The sequence below is a fragment of the Capricornis sumatraensis genome, chromosome 10 (genome assembly GCF_032405125.1).
Source record: "Capricornis sumatraensis isolate serow.1 chromosome 10, serow.2, whole genome shotgun sequence".
NCBI classification, from domain to species: Eukaryota; Metazoa; Chordata; class Mammalia; order Artiodactyla; family Bovidae; genus Capricornis; species Capricornis sumatraensis.
Window position 1 is genome coordinate 10,616,160 of NC_091078.1, and position 16,301 is coordinate 10,632,460.

A 16,301-nucleotide genomic window follows, 5' to 3' on the forward strand; every position below is an offset into this window, starting at 1 on the left:
GAGCAAGGGCTGGTTTTTCACCTCTCCTTATTAATTCTCCTGAGCGCCAGTGAGTGGAAAATGGGAGGGACTCTGGGAGGGAGAGCTTTGTCGTTTCTGGAGCACGGTGCCCTCTGCGTGGATATTCCTGGAAACCTTCCACAGGGCGTCCTTGGCTGGGGCAGGAACACTTGGGGCAGGAAGACCTGGGGCAGAGCGGGGGTGGTTGTTTTAGTATAGCAGTGTGGTTCCAAAAGGGCCCAGTGCTCCGGAGCAGCTGGCTCCCTGGTCCCTGTCCTAAGACAGCCCTCATCTCTTTCCAGGAGCCGAAGGGGCTGATTTAGGGCTCAAGCCTGGCAGGCCTACCCATCTCAGATGGACTTCCTAAGGAGAGCGGTGGTGGGTGGCTTGGTGTGGCCCAGAGACCAGACCACAAGACAAGAGGCTTGGTTCTGCACCTGCTTCCCTCTTCTCCCTGGCCAGGCATGTTCCACCCGGGGCCTCAGTTTCCCCAGCTATAAAAGAGAAAGGGCTCCACAGGTCCCTTCTTCTAGTACTGACACTCCAGATTTCCATGTGCGTTAACTAATAAAGCGCCAAGGTCCCTCAGAGGAGCCAGACAACCCCATTCCCCTGCCTCTCTCAGCCAGGACCAGGCTAAGGGGCTAGTTCAGTTCAGGGAAGAGAGTTCAGATCTGCAGATGCCTCTTGATCTAAGGCCTCCTACAAGGCCCAGGGGAATCGCCACTAAATGGCCCATCACACCCCGGGAACAGCTTTTCTGTCCCTAGGGCTCTGGGGCTGGCGGGTGGCTGCTGATCTGAACACTCTGTGGCCAGAAGGAATGGGGCTGAAACTCACAGATGTGACTCAGGGAGCCTGGCAGACAGGACACCAGGAAATGTCCTTCTGATCATCACGGGGTTTTAAGAGCAGGAAGAGCCTTTACAGATCATCTAAACCCCAGGTTTACTCATGAGAAAACAGCCACAGACAGGGACAGAGCTTGTCCAAGTCCACCCAGCGAGGCTGTGATACTGTCCATGGCCCTACCTCTTGGCCAGCTCCCTGTGACCAGCATCCGTGTGTTCCAGACTGGCCTGACTGCAGGTGTTATATGGGTTATTGGTTAGAAATTCAGAGTCCAAAACCCAACTCTAACTCACAGAATCAGACTCCAAGAGAGAGGTCTAAGAACAGGCATTTAAACAAGTGCCCCCCCGGTCTGTGTGTGTTGGTGCTTTGGAGAAGAGACATATTGAAGTGTCATCCTGACAGTTCCCACCCCAGAGCTCCAGAGAGGACTCAGAAGGCCAGCATCGCTGGGGAAGGGAAGTATCTAGGTCCTGGATCTAACAGGCGCCAACCTCAAGCAGATGCTCCAGTGCTGAGGGGTGGGGGTGTCCCTCTCAGGGCATCTATTTACAGTCAACAGGGAAGCCTGCCATTGCTGCCTTCCAGCCCCGCAGCATCCCTGCAGGCAGGTGGGTTTCTCCCCACTTATCGATGAGGAAACAGAGGGAACCAGTGACGAAGTAACTTGTCCAGACTCACCCACTTGATCGGTGGTAGAACAGGCATTTGAGCCCCAAAATGTCTGTCCCAGGTGGTGCTAGTGGTAATGAACCCGTCTGCCAGTGCAGGAGAGAGACTCAGGTTTCACCCCTGGGTTGGGAAGAGCCTCTGGAAAAGGAAATGGCAACCCACTCCAGTATTCCAGCCTGGAGAATCCCATGGACAGAGAAGCCTGGCGGGCTACAGGCCATAGGGTTGCACAGTCGGACACGACTGAAGCGACTTTCCTCGTGTCTGTCCTGCTTTAAGCGTGTGTTCTACTGTGTCCGGTACCCACAGACACCAGTGGGCCCACGGGTGGCGAGCTCTCCAGCAGCAGAGATGGGCAAGCAGCCGCTAGAGGATCTTGGCAGGCAGGGATGACCTTGAACAACCCTCCTGGAGCTGTGACTGGGGAGAAACTAAGCTGGATAAAGGGTGCAAAAGTGTTCATTGTGTTTCTTCCACACACAGAGAAAAATTGTCCCGATTATTTCCAGGTTCTAGTTCACTACAGTCCTCTGGGCTCAATCATCAGAGCTGCCAGGCAGGGGACATCTAGGGGCCTCAGCTTAGGGCATCTGTTGGGGGTGGGAACAGGGGGGTGAAGGGGGTTGGCTCACCCAGACAGTGACTAGGGTGGGGAAGGGAGCGCAGCAGGGACCACCTGGCGAGGGCTGTCCCATGCTAGACTGTCCCCTGACCGAAGGGTGGGATCCGGAGAGGCACCAGGGAGCATTCCACGGAGGCTATGCAGCAGAGATGCTCCCACACGAACTGAAACAGGCCCCCAAGGACGCCTCAGGACGGCAACGAAGGGCCCCAAACAGCGGTGAGGCAACATGCGCCACTTCCCAAACTGGAACTGAGGAAGGGCGAGAAGCATTTGACGGGGAGACAGACAGGGGAGACAGGGAGGGGTTCCCACACGCCCCCTTGCTCTCCAGTAACCAGAGGAGTGTGGCAGGCAGTCAGCTCTCCAGGGGCGTTCTGTGGTCCTCATAACCTGGGGACTCTAGAAGTTTCCCTGAGCACAGCAGCCACGGCAGACCGACAGCTGTGGGACCACGCTGAGGTGACCGCCTCCTCCCCACACCCCCACTGGCCATGGCTCAGAATGGGCACATCTGACAAACAGATGCGATGGTCAGGGAGCCGGGGCTGAAAGGGCGCACTGCACCAAGCAGCGCGTGATACTACCTCTCACAACCTGTGCACAGCCTCAGAGTCCTTCTTGACACAGCCTGCCCAACACATTCAGAACCGGCATGCCGGAAAAAAAAAACCCCTGCCACCTCCCAAGGAAGCTGAGGGCACGCAGCCCAGGTGCCTGCTGGCTTCCTGCTGCCGTTTAGCACTGGCCTACCAGGACCTTGAGCTTCCCAGGTGGCGAGAGTGGTAAAGAACCTGCCCGCTAATATGGGAGACAAAAGGACACGGGTTCGATCCCTGGGTAGGGAAGATCCCCTGGAGGAGAGGACGGCAACCCACTCCAGTAATTTTGCCTGGGAAATCCCATGGACAGAGGAGCCTGGCAGGCTACAATCCATGGGGTTGCACAGTCAGACTCGACTGAAGCAACTTAGCATGCATACCAGGACCTTGTAGTGGACGTGGTTCAGAGCTTCCCTGAGTCTTTAAGGGACATTCACTCCAGCAGGGAGGGGGCAGGGGGCCCACAGAGGGAGGATGAGCCAGCACCTGAAACTCCTGACTTTTTGCCACAGTGCCAGAGTGGAGGCAAACAAGAGTGTGACTGTCAACTGAGCGGGCAGCAAAGTGCAGCTGCTGGGGCTGTGGGTGACAAAGAGGAAAGTCAGCTCCAGATGGTGGGGCTGGAGCCCCTCCGGGTGGGCAGGGGCAGGGCCAGGCTCCAGGGAGACAATTCCCTTCTCCCAGCTCCTGTGTCTGGAGCCGGCCCTGCTCCATCATCTCCTGACCCTGTGGGGAACCTCTGGGTTCACAGGTACACCCGCTGGGCACCTCTGCAATTCAGACTGCATCCTGGATGATGTGGGAGGGGGTAAGGGGCAGGGGCGTCCTCCCTTCCTGGGCTCCAACCCCCAACCCTATTTTCTAGGGGGGTTGGAAAGAAGCTGGGGGTGACGGGGGCAGGGACTGGCCCCTATTGTGGCACAGCCTGTGAGAGGCACCTCAGTCTGGGGCTCTTTGGGGATGAGGTGGGGAAGCTCACAATCGCTGGAACCCCTTTTGGGGGGAATGGACCCCTCACATAATTTCTCCTCTATCAGGAGAGGTTGAGGTTCAGTCACCTGGGTATGGGCTACAGTCTTGCCTGGTTCGATTTACCTTTCTGACCAGTGCGACGTGCCCACTTTTTATTCTGAACAGCAGAACGCCAGCAGCCTTGTCTTACAGAGAGAACACTGGCTTTGCAAACTCTCATCTGCAAAACTTCCTTCCCCTGCTTCAGTTTCCCCCCGTGTGAACCAGAAAAGCGGGGTCGCTAAGGCGGCACGTGGTCAACTACGGGGCAGCCAGGAACCACACATGGCCACTGACCACCGATGTCTGAAACGTCTTCGCTGCATTAAATACGCAACAGTCTTCGAAGACTGAGTATGAGAAAAGAGTATAAAACATCCGATATGTTATTATCCCAACATGTAATGAATACAAAATAAAAGATGACGTGCCCGGCGGTCTGCTGAGCACCTTGCAGGGCATCAGAGCAGAAGGAGAGGGTGGAGAGCTTAGGGTGGAAACAACCAGGGCCTCTGAGGACTGGAGGTCTTGGAGTCCCTGGGGGATCAGGCCACGTCCATCCCTGGCGGGGAAGCGCAGCTTGAGGAAGGCTCCAAAAGGTTCCAGCTCTACAGCAACAGGGCCAAGGGCTCTGGAGGCAGGAGCAAGTGCAGAAGAAAGGTGCAGGCTGGCGACAGGTGATAACGACGGGGCGGGGGCAGCACAGTGGAGCTGCAGCTCAGGACACGGCCGGCAGCTAGTGTGCGGTGCGGCCGTGACAGAGGCTGGGGCCAGACGGTGGCAGCCTTGATGCCAGGCTGAGTCGGCCTGGCACACAGCTGGCACTTACAGGAAGACTGGCTGGCCAGGGATGGGGACTCAGAAAGATGCCAAGGGCATCCAGATGAGTGGAAACCACTAGGGCCCATCGCCCACCTTACAGGTCACAGATACCCTCCTGCAGTTCTCCAGGAGCCCACCTGGCTCCTTCTCTCCTCGGAAAAGGACAATTTATTTATTCATGAGCATACACCCGTTCCCGCCAGGCAGCCAGCTCCTGGACACCTCACTTCTAATTATAGCAAGAATTTCATTAGTGCTGGAGGGAAATGCTGGGTTTCCAGCTGCCTCTGCTAGTGGACGCAGGCCTCCTCCCTCTCCCCCTGCTCTAGCTTGTGGCCAGGACGTATGCCCAGGAGGGCACAGAGGGGCAGGCATGGAGATCAGACTCCATCCTGAGTGGCTGGCACAGTGAGGGTCTATGGGGATGGGATGGTGGTCATCCCCAGAGGGTAGGAGACGGGAGACTCATCACACACGGCTCAAAGCCTCCAAGCAGCGGGACTCTGGGCTGCTGCCTTGGATACCCTGAAGAGAAAGGTGGGAGGGAGCTGTGTGTTGCCAGCGTTGGGCAAACAGGGGGAAAGGTGGGAGCTTCGGAGCCTGGAAGGTCTCAGTTCTGCGGAGTCCTGGGATGACGGAGGTGATGACGCAGAGCTGGGAAGGAGGCAGACTGGGGCTGTGGGACTGCAACTGAGAAGAGAGGGGAGCTGGGCAGGAGAGAGGAGCCCGCACAGAGAATCAGACAGAAAGAGACGGAGACATGGAGGGCGGGCAAACAGAGAGACAGACACCCACATACATGAGCTGGATTTGCAGGCCAAGGAGAGAAGTGAAAACACTGGGCCAAGTTGATCAGGCTGTTCAGAGGACTACCCAAGCAGACCCCTGCCTCCCCCCGGGGGCCTGGCTGCACCCACCCACTCTTAGGACTAGACTCAGGCATTGCCGTGGTCAGCAGGGCCCATCTGGCCAGCCTGAATGTGCGGCTGAGGCCAGGCCTCATGTATGGGGATGGCCTGGGGTGCCAAGGTCTTGCTGGGAGCTGCACACGTGCTTGGGGGCACTCACACATGGGGGGCGCTCTCCTTTTCTTGCACACTCACACGAATTCACACACTTCACAGCCTCATACATAGCCTAGCTAATCACACACACATCGCCTCACACCTGTTCAGGGGCACACACTGGCACACACACCCCTGCACACCTTCCTTCCCTCCAGGGAACAGGCTCCAAAGCATCGGAGTCCTGCATGGACAAGCCCCTTTCTCAGTCTCCCCTGGGGGCCCTGGGAAGGAGCTCCAGGGGGAGAGGCTTTCCTCTCTGCCAGTACAGCTTCCTCGGTGTCCATCCTGGGGAGCCTCACGCTCTCCCCCAAACTCAGGAAAGCTCTGAGCCCCAGTCTGCTGCCTGAGTGCCACAGCTTGCATAGTCTCTAGTAACGAGGAACTCACTACCTCCCCAGAAAGCAGCTTTTTTTTTTTTTTTTTTTTTAAAGTCTCCAGACAGCTCACACTCTTGGAAAGTTGAACTTGAGGACGCCTCAGTGAGGTGGCCGCCAAGGGGCCTGAGCTCTGTTGCCAGAGTCTGTCAGTCAAGACTGTCCTTTCATCATTGGCTTGGAAAGTAACACAGCCAGCCAATCGCCGTGGCTTTCACTCTACATTATAACAGAACCAGAGAATCAGTGTCCTACAGGATCCCCTCCTTGCCTGATGACTGCTAACAAAGACCCAAGAAAACCATTCATTCATTTACGCACTCAATTGATAAACCATCAGCCAGGCAGTGACCATGTGCTGGGGCTCTTGGATATGCCCCGGATCGTTCAAAATGCCTTCCTAGTCTGATAACTTGGCTTTCACCCATTTTATAGGTCAAAGGTGAGACCAAGGAGAAGCAGAGACTTGCTCAGAGTCACACTGGGGGCTGATGGTCAAAGGCAGAGCCTCACTGGTGACGCTGCAGGCACTGACCATCTGCCAGCCCCAGGAAGGAAGGGAGAAGGCCGCACGTCTGCCACCCCCATCCCCAGCCGTTTCTAGGACACCGAGGTATTGATTACCACCCTCGCCTTGGAGCGGTTTTCTTTCCTTTTCTTTTTTTTTTCCCCACCAAGGCTTTCTATCCTCCTTTTTTTTTTTTTTTTTAAAGAATAAACTCCAAGCCGCTCCTATGATTAATTACCAGCTGCCTAATGCTCCTCCACCAGCAATTTCTGGAAAGGGAATGAATTACCTTGAAAAACATCCGAAAAGAGAACCCACCGTGAAGGAGAATTTCAAAGGTTACCTCACAATTAGCAATGGGTTCCCCTAGCCTGATCGAGTTGCCAGGAGGTCCTCTGGGGAGGGTCAGGCCACCAGCCTTCAGGGGCCACCCACTGGCTCCTGAGGGCCACCAGCCTTGGAGGGCTGGACAAAGGCCACCCGGCAGAAATGGGGGTTGTTTTCTGAGCACCCACCTTGGGCCTGCCTGTGGCTGTGCTCCTGATCTCTAAGGCATCGTGGGCTGCTTAATTCTAAGGTGTCTCTCCTGGTTCAAATCCCCACTCCACCACTTATAGCTCTATAGGTTTCTTAACCACTCTGAGCCTCCGGAGAATGAGGCATTAAACACACCTCCACATGGGATTACTGTGTGGGGAAATATGCATTTATGGAGCGCAGTGCCTGGTACATAGCCGACTCTCACCCAGCTGTAACACTTGGAATATTCCAGGTTTCTAGGCATCCTCCTAACAGCCCTCTCAGCAATGTTGGTATAATTATCCTAGTTCAGATGAGAACTCTCACGGAAGTGAAAGGACTCGCCCAAGGTCATGAGGAGGATAGGAGGAAGCCAGGATTTCCTATGGCAGGAAGGGAGATCAGAGTCTGCTCCCTGGTTCCAGCGCCTGAGTAAAGCGCAGAGGATCCCCAGGGCTTGCCTGGCCCTGAGTGTGGGTACCTGGGAGCACTGGGGTCTCAGGAGAGATGCTGAGAGCAGCAGGGAGACCATTGGGCGGGGGCCCCCACCAGGACGAAGACTCGGGCTCCCCTGGCTGGGTCCCAGAGCCTTGGGACAAAGGGCCCTGGCCCAAGTCAGCATTTCTGGGACAGCCTCTCATCTCCGAATTAAGAGGGATTACACGGGTGGCCCTCTGGCACAGGGCCAAGTGTCATCAACCCTGAAAAGCCACTCTGTGATGAGACATGCTGGTGTCGGGGCCTGAGGCAGGTCTGGGAGGCTCAGCTTGGGACCCTCGGGCTCCAGCTGCTTCCGTGAGCTCCCTGGGGGCCCAAGCTGCCTCATCAGGCTGAATGACCACTTGGTGTCCATCCTGGCATGGTTGAGCCCCAGGGAGGAGGGATGGTGGGAACGGAGGTGTGCAAGAAGCAAGGGAAATGCCAGATCCTGAGCGTTTGCTGTGTCCAGCTGTGCTGGTGCACGTGTGGGGTCAGGGGTGTGGTGCCCAGCCCTCTGGTAAACTGATAGACAGGTAAACTGAGGCACAAAGGAACCACACAGGGTCATGGTGGATGAGAGGCAGGGCCAGGACTTGCGTGCAGGCTCTTAGACCCCAGCCTTGTGGGTGCTCAGGGGACTGTGGGAGAGAGAGGGTGGGGCAGCCATGGCCCCCATCTCGGTGAACAGGCTTCTCTGCCCATCCCACCTCTTCCCATGTGGCTGCCACGTTGCTTGGCACATGAGGCCCCTGGCCACGAGGTTGAGTGGTACAGACAGGGCTGCTGAGCCAAGGCTGGGGACGTCAGACCGTCCCTCTTCCTGCGTGCATCTCCCACCCCTGCCGGGCAGCCACTGTAAACATAGGCCAGGCCTAAGAGGCCCCAAGAAGTCCTTTAGAGGACCAATGAGATCTCAGTGGGGCTGTGCTGCAGTCAAAGGCACAGGCGCTGGGGCCAGCACCTCCTCCACTCAGGACACGCCTCCTGCCCCTTCCCCGAGCATCCAGGCCAAGCCGCCCCCACCAGTCCAGCTGCCCACCTACCTCAGTGACCCGTGAATCACCAGCGTCCCACGTGCCGGTCAGCAGCTGGTGGTTCCTCCGCCTCACTCCAGCTCCATTCTCCTGCAATGAGAAGGGTGGTCAGGGGCCACTCCCAGCAGGGACCCCAGAACAGACCTGCGGCCACAGACCCCGCCCACCTGCTGGAAAGTTCACTGTCGGCTAAATCAAATCATCCCCACTGGACAGATGGGGAATCTGAAGGATGGAGAGGAAAAGGGGCCTAATGCCAAGGGGCCCTAACAGGCCCCCGACACCCCACAGCTGCCAGTTACTGGCCGCGTGACTGTGGGTAAGCTCCTGGCCGCCCCGGGTTTCAGTTTCCTCACCTGTCAAATGGAATCACAATGATCTCTCCGAGGGTTTCTGGGAGGATCTAAGGGCCTATGGTGACAAAAGCACTTGACATTCATTCATTCACTCAAGAAACATTTGGCGAACACCCTGAGCTGTAAACAGGATCATGGATCAGCCCTTGTGGGGACTCATAATAGGCAAAGAATCAAACAACACATAATTAAAAGTGGGATCTGCCAGAAAGAACAAGTACAAGGATGAACAGCATAGACTCAAGGTTCAGGGCTGTCTCTTTGGGGAAGTGAAGTTGAAGGATGAGCCAGAGAGAGGCAGGCCAAGATGCATGGAACAGTGTTCCAGGCATGGGGAACAGTATATGTGAAGGCTCCCAACAGGGAGAAAACCCTGGCTCAGCGGAGTACTTGAGAGTAGGTGGTGAGGTGGAGGAGGGAGGTGGGGAGGTAAGAGAGGCCAGAAGGCAGGGCTGACCATCGCAAGGGTGGATGCGAGGGTCTTAGCAGCTGAGCCGCGTGAGCCTGGGTCTAGTTTGAGAAGATCCCCCAAACATGCCAGGAAGAAGGGCTTAGAAGGGACAGGAAGAGGCAGGGAAACCAGTGGGGAGGCTGCCCCTAGAGTCTGGGCCAGAGACAGTGGTGTTCAGAGTGGAGGGAGCAGAAGGCAGTGGAAGGATGCTCTGGGGCACTGGGCAGATGAGGACCCCCGACCCTGTCCCCCCAGGGCAGTGGGTTCACGTGCCCCATCTCCATAGTGGGCCAGCCATACTGCCCTCTCCTCCCCACCCACAGGGCCCCTCGGGAATCCAGAGGGTCCAGATCCAGATCCAGACCCTGGCAGGGTAGCTTCTCTGGAGTCCTGGCTGTGGGGTGGGAGCCACAGAGCCCCGAGTTGGAGTCCCAGCTAACAAAGCACCCCGCTGGGTGGCTCTGGGTGGTCGCCATGCTCGGGGCACCTTGTGCCCTCCTCTAAGAAATGGGAAACCCGCTAGCAAGGCTGAGTGCCTCTTGGGATGAGACCCGTGGCTACCACGGGAGTGGATGTGCACAGGCCACTTGAAGGCTGGGTTCCCACATGTGCTGGGGACTGGCGGAGGGGTCAGACCTGCTGTGCAGTGGGTAGGGTTCCCAGGGAGCCAAGTGTGTGCCTATGGCTTCAGTAAGGAGCATCAGGGCCTGGTATTCAAGAAGTGGGCTCAGTACTGTAATAAAAACGATCTGGTTCAAGTCCTGGGTTCATCCCCTTACCATGTGGCTTTAGGCAATTTCTTAAACTTTTCTGGCCCATAGTTTCCTCATCTGTAGGAGGTGATAAGGCGATAAGGAGGGGTCCACTCTCAAGAAGTGGTACAGACAGTATAAGGCAATGCATTTGAGTGCCGGACATACAGGTCGCTTTCCAGCCATGTTAGGTGAGGTGAAATTACTTCCAGGAGCTGGTGCTGGGCTCCGTGGAGCACTGGGCCCCTAAACCTCAGGCTCCCACAGCCTGGCTCAGCACCCCCACTCCACATGGGAGAGAGAATATCTCTGGGGCCTGACTCTCTGACTCTGGCAGTCCCCAAACTCTGCTCACTGTGGGGACACAAATGGCCCTTGACTCCAACTCTCCCATTTCACAGAGGAGGACAGCAGAGGCCTGGAGAGGGCAGCACCTGCCTCCGTCCCGGGGTCACGCAAGTCAGAGGCTGGGGCAGAACAGGAATCAGCCTCCTGCTTCCCCACGAGCCACAGCTCAGTCCTTTCCCAAAGGCAAGCTGGCCGCAGACCCGCTGACAAAGAGAAAATAATTATTTTGGCAGCTGAGACAGAAGCCAGAGCCGGAAAGTCCTCGCTCACTCGGTGAGCAATGTCCCGGCCCCGAGGAATGACGCCCGCCCATCCTGCCTCGCAGAGGTGCTCTGGCTCACGGCGCACACATATGTGTCTCTCCGCCCCAACCATCCTTGGTTCTTTGCTGTTGGACTTGTGCAAAGAGGCAAATAGACCAGAGAGGGAAAGAGACCTGTCCAAGGTCACACAGAAAGGGCATCACACAGAGGAGTCACCAGGATACGCACTCAGGCCCTGATTAGGGACTGACGCCCTTCCCTATGAGCCTGCGCTGAACCCTCATCTGGGAAGGAGAAAGGACCAGAAGCTTGCCTGAACTGGGTCCACACTGGGGGCTATTCCTATGATGCTTCTTTAGCCCTCAGTGAAATGCTATGAAGTAGAACCTACATAGCACCCTCAATTTACACATGAGGTCTAGAGAGCTTCTACAGCTTCCTAAGGTCATGCTGGTAACACAGAGCGAAAAGTAGTAAGAACAGGGCCGGGCATGAGTGGGTGGTCTGTCCACACGGACTCACCTTGTTCAAGATGTCCAACTGGACACTCAGGCTCCCTTGTCTGTGCACTGGGCCCCACTCAGGGGTGGAGGTGAGGGGACTCAGGCCCAGGTGGGGCTGTGAACTTACAGATGAAGTCCCCTGCCCTCATCTCTGGGCCCCTGGGTGCCCGTAGGTGAGCCTCACAGCCTGCAGGGCTCTGGCCACCTGGGGAGACCGGGGGAGGCGTCCCATGTCTGCTCCCAGCCTGGCCAGACCACAGCCATGAAGGATACAGATTCACCCAGGTGAGTGTGCTCTGCTTAAAAGGCCCTCAGTGCCACAGAGTGGAGGGCAGCCTGAGACTCAGGGCTGAGAGGGGTGGTGGGGCCCACCCAGGCTCCGCAAGGGATGGGTTCCCCACTGCCCAGAGAGAGGGCTCTGCTGAGCTCAGGACTCTCCCTCTGGGTTGGATGAGGGGGACGCCCCGACTACAAGGCTGCGTCTGGCTGCGAGGGCAGGAGGGGTAGAAGGGGAGGTGTGCAGACCACGGGTTGAAATGTACTTCCACTGTCGTCTCACGTCTGGCACTCCCGAGAGCAGGGCAGGGTGGGAACGAGCTCCCTCTTTGCAGAGCAGGACAGTGAGCTCCGAGGGAGGGTAGAGTTGCCGGGGTGTGATGGCTGGGAAGTGGTGAGGTTGGGTCTGGGACTTGGCAGAGGTCACTTGGGGGTGGGGACTGTCCCAGGACCCAGATGGATTCTCCCAGCCCCACCCCCTTCCCATCCCTTCCTCCTCTAGGGATCCCCTGGGAGGAAGGACCCACCTGGGTGTGGGCTTGAGTGCAGGCACCAGGCCAAGTGGACTGGGGCCGGGGCTGGCCAGAGACATGCAGGGCCGACTGGGGTTCTGGGAGGACAGAGGTGCCCACGCCATGGTGCCTCCGGGATGTGGGGCTCTGTGACCGCTCTGTGACAGTGGCCAGAGGCCCGTGGCTAAGTGACCAGTGTGCTCTAAGCCACCAAGGGTTGGGAGCCCAGATTCTGGACCGGAGCCTGGCCTTGTCCTCAGAGGTAACGCAAGGGTGGGTGGAGCTGAGTTTGAATCCCTATTCTGCCCTTTAATGCTGGGTGACCTTGAGCAAGTCACTTGGCATCTCTGAGCCCCCATCTCCTCTCTAAAAAGGGACTAATCACTCCTTTAGCTACTCACCCGCCAAGACAAGCTTCACATTCACCTTGTAGAGCCTGACATTGGCCAGAGCACTGCCCTACCCACAGGCTTCTGGGAGAGGGGCTCGGGCTGCCCCGCTGTGGTCTCTAGGGCATCGGACCACACCAGTGACAGTGCTGCGCTGAAGTTCTGGACTCTTGTCAACTGCTGCTAATCACACACACATGCCCCTCATGTTCTGGTGGCTGTGAGAGCCTCACAAGACACGGGAACACAGACGCAAGTGCACCTACAGACGGGTCAGGAACAGGTCAGCGAATGATGACTGTCAAGGTCACAGGTGGCCAGGTGCAGGCCAGAACACGGTCATGTGGGCACCCACCCAAACTGGGTCCAGCCTGCTGTTCCACTGGCTGAACTGACCAGCACTGGTTCCCACGTGGGTCTGACCCTCCTCATCTCAGTCAGGCCAGGCAGCTCTTCCCACCCTCACTTTACAGGTGGGCCAAGCAGCTTCTGGTACTGCGGGCCAGGGGCCCTGTTTGGGAAGGTGGCCTCAGACCCAACTCCCAGGGTCGCCGGGGAGACATGGGTTCCTTCACCTCAAAGACCCACCCAGGGACGCATCCCCTTACATGACCCTGGGAGCAGGCCCCCTCGTCCTCCCCTGGCGGCCAGTGCTGGCTCCCGGAGCAAGGCAAATATTTACCCCGATGGTTATCCAAACCGGGCCAGCCGCCCCGCCTCCCGCATTCCTGGAATACATGTTCCCTGACCTCACCAAGCTGGGGGAGGGGGAGGAATCCAGACGTGGACGAGACAGACGGAGGGTCCCGGGCCTCGTGGAAGCCAAGGCCTGCTGATCAGGAGGAAAAAGGCGGCTTCGGGTTGTCTCTCCAGCTACTCACCCACTAGGGGAGGCCCCTGCTGGCCTCGTAGAGCGGGGCATTGGCCAGAGCACAGAGGTTCCCATAAGCCCCTGGGGGGAGGGGGCTGGACCACCCCGTTTGGCATGGTGGGTGGGGGGCTGCACCAATGCCAGCTCTCGGCCTGCAGTTCAGGGCTGTCACTAGGCCTCAGGGCCTCATACCTGCTGCCAATAACACACGTGCCTGTGCACACCCATCGTGCTCAAGATGTGAGGGACTCAGGCTGCCAGAAACCTGCCGCGTTTGCTGCCTGCCAGAGCCCTTCCTCAGCAACCCAGAAGCTCTCAGTGCCTCACCCCATCCTCAGCACAATCCTGTCACCAGGGAACCGTAAGCCCATTTTACAGATGAAGAGACTTCACAGCAGACACCAGTGGTCACGCAGCTGAAAAGTGGAAGAATATGCCCTGTCTTACCTCAAACCACACTTTCAACAGTTCTGCAGTCCCAGCTCTGCCCATCGGGACCCTGTCCATCCTCTGATGCCCCAAGGACCGCCTTCACCATGCTGCCTTCCCTAAAAGTCCCTTCAAGTGAGCTTTCCCTGCCCTGAACTTCCAGATATGTGGACAATATTTCTTTCTTTCTCCTGGCATGATTAAAATTGGGTGTCTGGTTATCTCCTGTTGTGAGACCCTTGCACTCACTCCATGCACAGTGGGGTTGAGCTCAGAGACTCAGCAAGCCCTGAGTGTTCAGGAGAGGCCTGAACTCCTGAGTCTTTTCCCCAAAGGACAGTAGCTGCATTTGGTCTCTAGGAAAAGATAAGTAAACAGACCTGGGAAGCTGGTTGGTTGGGATCTGGGCAAACTCCTGACCCGGTCTGCCTGAGAATCACAAACTTGGTTCAATGATCCTGTCTGTCTTCACTTTCCCTGAGAATAGTTTGAGCTGTCCTTACAGCCTGCCCATACCCAGCACGTCTGGTCTGGCCCTGCCCTGCAGGTCCTCACTGCGTGCCCCTCTCCGCATGCCCCTTGCTTTCCTGCCTCCCGTTCCTGCAGGGAAACTTCGCAAGTGACTGGGGCAGGGCAGACCGGCAGGTTCTGCTGAAGGAAGTGCAGGCCTGGCAAGTCTGTTGCTGGGCCCTCAGGGATGCCTCTAAGTGGGAGGAGCTGGAGATGCCCAGTGCCAACCTCCACACCTTGGCACAGTGGGGACCCAAATAGGGGGTGCTGGGGAAAGTAAGAGGCTCCCAGAACCTCCCAACTCACTTGACATCTCTGAGACATTTCCCAACATTTGGAAAATGGGGGCTATAAATGGACTTCTAGGGGATGTTCCTTCATGCTTGTTTATTCCATCTATTCATTTTCTTCTCCTGACAATAATGACACTGCCCACCATGTGCTGGAGGAAGAAGAGGAAGAGGAAAGAGTAGGGGTGGACGGTGGGCAGAGGAGGACAGGGTCAACATTGCCAGCCTGGATACTTCCCAAGGGTGTTTGCACACTGTCTAATCAAGGTGGGCAAGACACAGAATAACTCTAGGACAGAGTGCTGGAGAGTAGCAAGATGGGGGGTCGGGGGCATCAAGGTCTTGGGCAGAGTCTCTCAGGCAGGAGGGCACCACTTCCAGGCAAAGGCCCATAGTCTTATCAGGAGAAAAGCCTCAGACTGAGGAGACAACGACAGATGAAATCAGGAGCAGGGACAGCTGCATTCAAGGGCACTTGCACACACATCCGTGAGGGCCCCTCCGAAGCTTCACCCAGAGCCCCAGCCTGATCTGCTGCGTTTTCAAGGCCAGGATAGAGAGGCACCCCTCGGGAGAGCCCTGTCAGGGGGAAAGTCCTCACTGCCTCCACTGAGCATCACGCAGGCCCTAAAGAGCAGCATTCATCCATCCTGACTCTCAGAGGCACTCTAGCTCACGATGCACGGTGCAAGGCCAAACCACCTAGCCCTTTGGTGTCAGGCTTGTGCGAAGGGGCCAACTGAGACCAGACAGAGCTTGGCTGTGATGTGTGGCTTGCTCCCAGTAGAGGAAGAGGAGAGTGGCTCCCTTTTCCCCAAGCCATCAAATGAACAATTTCTCCTCTAATCAAGGGATCCTCACATGGACTAAGAGTGCATAATGTGGCTCTAGGTTTGACACAGCAGAATGCACATATAGAACAGCTCTGCTATTCACTGACCTGTGAAGCTGGGCAAGAAACTTAGCTTCTCCAGGCCTCAGTTTCCTCATCTGTAAAATGGGGATACTGAGTCGCTCCTCTCACAGGGCTGTGAGGATTTAACTAGATTACGCCCACACTGCACTTGCACAGGAAGGGCTCGGTAAATAGGGACGGTCATTGTTCTCACTGGCTCAGGTCAGCTGTCAAGTACAGACCTGGGATCTCGCTGGGGATGGAGGCACTGGGTCTCTCACCAAAAAGATGCAGAAAGATCCTGAGAAGATGAATCCTGGCTTCAGAGCCTCTCTGAGGCCAATTCAAGAGTCAGACCAGTGGGTCTGCTTCCCAGAGATGGCCTGCACCCAGGAGGGGGGCCTCCAGTCACTCCCCACAGAATGGCCAAAGGTGCCGAGCATTCTCTAGATGCAAACGCCATGCCAGGGGCTCTCTTCCACACTCACCACGTCATCAGAAGCCATGGGTGGCATGACCTTATGCTTCCCAGGGATTAGGGTCTTGTCCAGAGAGGTATCTGACTGGGGCTGGCCACAGTAGGGCCCCTGCCACACACCTGGGTACTTGCCACTCCCAATGTTGATGACTGAAATGAATTTTCAGCCAGTGGCCCCTCTTAGGGGCCTTGTCTCTTGCACCTGCTCACTCTGCTTGGGGTGCTCTGGCTCTGCACTGCCCATCTGAGCTCAGCCCTGGAGGAGCCTCATCCCCACCCCAGTGATACCACTGACCCCCAGTCCCCTACAGCATACATGGGGCCTGGCAGAGTTGGTCTCTGCCTCCCACCTTGCAGAGCAGGGGACTGAAGTCCGGACAGGCACAGGGTGAGAAGCCAGGCCAGCTCTGGTTGG

The 16,301-nt window shown here is 57.1% G+C and overlaps 1 protein-coding gene across 2 annotated transcripts in view; it reads right to left on the bottom strand.

The window, feature by feature from the left end:
• Positions 1-8,648, bottom strand: part of ZMIZ1 (zinc finger MIZ-type containing 1) — a 148,262-nt gene extending 139,614 nt beyond the window's left edge. For both annotated transcript variants that reach the window (XM_068981604.1, XM_068981603.1), the window contains exon 1: positions 8,573-8,648. The gene's annotated coding sequence lies outside the window, so the exon portion shown is untranslated. The remainder of the gene's footprint in view (positions 1-8,572) is intronic.
• Between the last annotated feature and the right edge of the window lie 7,653 nt (positions 8,649-16,301).